This window comes from Adiantum capillus-veneris, chromosome 24 (genome assembly GCF_014529385.1).
Source record: "Adiantum capillus-veneris isolate H3 chromosome 24, ASM1452938v2, whole genome shotgun sequence".
NCBI lineage: Eukaryota > Viridiplantae > Streptophyta > Polypodiopsida > Polypodiales > Pteridaceae > Adiantum > Adiantum capillus-veneris.
In genome coordinates, this window is record NC_140954.1 from 106,240,393 (window position 1) to 106,244,329 (window position 3,937).

A 3,937-nucleotide genomic window follows, 5' to 3' on the forward strand; every position below is an offset into this window, starting at 1 on the left:
ATTGAAACCAACTAGTGCAAAGGAAAAACAACAAGCTGCACCTCTCTACAAGCATGCAACAACTCTTGTTGCTATAATTTGGACCGTTACTAGTTAAAGGTGGCTGAACTAGTGCTGAACTTTTCTATGGAAGAACCTCATCATCAAGGCACTTGTATACTGTACAATATTGAACCCAAAACTTATCATCCCCAGGTTAATGTCGTGTACTCCATATAGGAAAGTGGTGAAAGCATAAAGAATTATAAAAATTGAGCTTTCGTAAAGATTTGTATATTGCATCAGTGAAGCTACCTTGCGTAGACTCTGATCACAACAATGGAAAAAGATTTTAGAGTATCTCGAGAAAATACCAATGGCTGCTCCATATGTAACTCCAATAGCCAAAAGTTTTTCTTTAAATATCTTATCATGATCTACGTGAGTGAGATCGTATAATAGGACCCGACCCCAACAATTACTAATAATTTGGACACATGAAGCTATTATACCAAGAACATAGTGTATTGACTGAGCACACGCAGGAAGCTTGTGACGAAAGGCCATTAACATTGACGATGAGCACCACACTGGCGAACAAATAAATGCATGTGGCAATCTAAAGCAATAGTGCTGCGTTAGCACTAGAGGATAGGTGACATCAAGAAAGTATTAGGCGTTATCCACTAGCGTTTTTATTTCTTATGCGCAAAGGGCTTTTGTCGCTTATCTTTCATCACGGATTACTACAACCAAACCTACCTAGGTCTCTTGTTGCTGGGGTTCTGTGGACTCAAAGAGGCTACCTAATCTGCATGCGAAGGCACAAAGCTAGACCAGCAAATAAGGGTCTTTGGATCCCAAAGGTAAGGTTATCACCGCCATCACGTAAAAGGGCCTATTGTCTTTGCGCGTCGGCCTTGTTGGGGCTTTTGATGAGAGCAAGGTTACTTTGGATGCTAGCATGTACACCATCGACACTCATACCATCTGCATAGTATTACAAAGTATTTTTCATGGCTCGAGCTCACTGATGCGTGGACGAACAACATGCTCAAGCTATGAAAAATACTTTGTAATATATCTTGTCATTAAGTGGGCGTAGGTTCCCATGGGCGGGGAGCAATGTCTCTCACCTTAGCCCTAAGTCACTTGTAAATTCAAGAATTTCAATTGAGACAAGACAAAAAAAGAAATTCATATTTTGTTGGACTGAAAAAGCCAAGCATTGCTATCCTCTTCTGAGCCCGTCACAACCACTCTCCCTCCATCTCCTCTTACCCGCCCTCACAACCCCTGCGCGTAACCTTCTGAGGTCTGGTAACCTTCATCTCGTAACCTTTGACAGCTCCTAGTCTTCGACGCCTTCAGCTCGTTAGCATTGCTCTATCTCCCCCTCCATCTCCGCTTACCCGCCCTCACAACCCCTGCGTGTAACCTTCTGAGGTCTGGTAACCTTCAGCTCGTAACCCTCGACGCCTTCAGCTCGTAACCTTTGATAGCTCCTAATCTTCGACGCCTTCAGCTCATCAGCATTGCTCTATCTCCCCCTCCATCTCCTCTTACGTGCCCTCACAACCCCTACACGTGAGCACGTAGACCGTTCGCGCGCACGTGGACGGTCAGGGCAGGTAAGAGGAGATGGAGGGGGAGAAGGCAAGCTTGCCTCTTTTGCAGGTGTAATTTCATTTTGATTGACGAGTGCCTGATGACTAATAAGCATAAAAACAGACTCATTTCCCCCTCAATCTCCTCTTACCTTCCCTCACAACCCCTGCACGTGAGCAAGGCAAGCTTGCCTCTTCTCCAGGTGTAATTGACGAGTACCTGAAGACTATTAAGCATTAAAAAAAAAAACATCATTTTTTTGCAGTGAGTGTGGATGACACGTCTTTAAAAATTATTATTCTCCCTCTCCATCTGCTCTTCTCCACTTGCACAACCCCTCCGCGATAGCATGCAACACACACAGATAGACTACGTGCTCACGTGTAGGGGTTGTGCAAGCGGGGAAGAGCAGATGGAGAGGGAGATGGATCAAATGGTAACCGACCTGGAGATAGAGAGCTTTGTAGATAGAGATGAGAAAATTGAGGGGGAGAAGAAGGGGCTTCGACGTCAATCTATCATTGCTCTGCAAACACAACTAGAAATCGAATCAAGAAAAAAATTGCAGATATTAAAGTTGCCTTCAATTTTCGAGTCGGCCACCTAAGTTACTTTGACCAGCTACCAATTCTCTAAACAAAAAATATTTCTTAAGTCCGGAATTTAGCTTTGATAAAGTGTTCACCAAAAACTTTCTTTTTGGAACGAATGGAAAAAAGGAGAACATTGAAAACCTACCGGCTTTTACACCAAAATTAGCAGGTTTTCTTCAAGGCAGCCCTCAAAACTAACTGATAATTTTCAATTTTTGTCCTTTGAACTAAAGGCTGGTTTTTTGCAAACACTGCTTTCATATTAAAGATCCAATGGATTTTTAACTGGACAGACATAATATCTGCTCGCATTTCATCATGATTTTATCTTGTAGCCGGCGATAGCCACCATCATTGATGATGTAGTTGTCAAGAGTATTATGGAAAAGGATTTCTTAAAAGGAGTTTTTGGACAATCACTTCCAACATTATGATCCATATTATTGTAATTAGATCTAGCTGATCTTAAGTAATCAAAAGTTTTTCTCTATGGACACTTGGAACAAATACTTACAATACGGAGGTGGAGATTCATCATACAAAACTCTTGCTTAGCAGAATATTAGGCCGGTGTCACACACAAGCAGTCGGACAAGCCTTAAAGTGCACTATTGGGCCGCATGCGTGTTACACACAAGTGGATAAATTAAGATATTAAAACAGACGATTACAAGCATCAGATGATTGCAACCCACTTGGAAATAACTCTGCATGTCTCATAGGAGCTCTAAGGGCGAGAGTTGTGCGTGCATTTCCTAGGCCTTCTGTTTTTCTCGTTTGCTGCTTTCCTCTGATGGGCAAGGGGGTAACCCTGGCTTGCTCCTCCCACTCATAGACATCCCTTGCGACCGATTGGTTTTTGCCGAGTCATTTGCACACACCTCCGGTGGACGTTTGTGACACAGATCTTATCTTGAGTTCCTACTTCCTACAACTCAAAAGATTATTTCTTTAAAAGAAAAAGTATACACTGACTAGAATATGTGATATGCAATATATTTCAGATAGTGTGGAGAGAAAATTTGGTACTAAGGTTAAAAATAAGGATGACACAACAGTCCATGTGCTGCAGGAGATTTTTTTGAGATAAATAATCCATCAATTGAAGAGGAAATGTGTCAGACTTTAAAACATGACTAAGAAAAGTAGGAAAACCAAACAAGTGATTGAGATTTCACAGGTCTATGATGGTGACATTGCCTAATTTGAGCTACCCCCACTACAACAAAAAAGGGGGCCTTCGACACAGGTTTCGACACATTCCGTCGAAAAGCCCGTCGATATACCCGTCCCTACGAAACCGTCGCTATATGCATTGATATACGCGTCAATATACGCATCAAAAGGTAATATTATCGACGCGTATTTCGATGCGCTTAGCGACGCACATAGCGACGACCATAACAATATAATTTTTTCTTGGGCAGAGGACAGGCAGCTTTGCCTGTGCCCAATGAAAAGATGGACACAGCCACAGCCAGACTGCTTGTCCTCTGTCCAAGAAAGCGAGCAGCACCAAAATCAACCGTGCTCTCGTAGAAATTTCGGCAGAGTTCCCTTCGTTTTTACATAAACTTAAAAAAAAAAACCATATCATATATACGCCTCCTACATGCTATCCGTGTAGGATCTCACATGAGATTTCAGGCCAATGAAAGAAATGAAATGAACTTTGTGCAAAACCATAACCGGCCATAACCACTTTGATCAAAACCATAATGCAGATAACCATAACCATAAACAAAATTAACAATAAC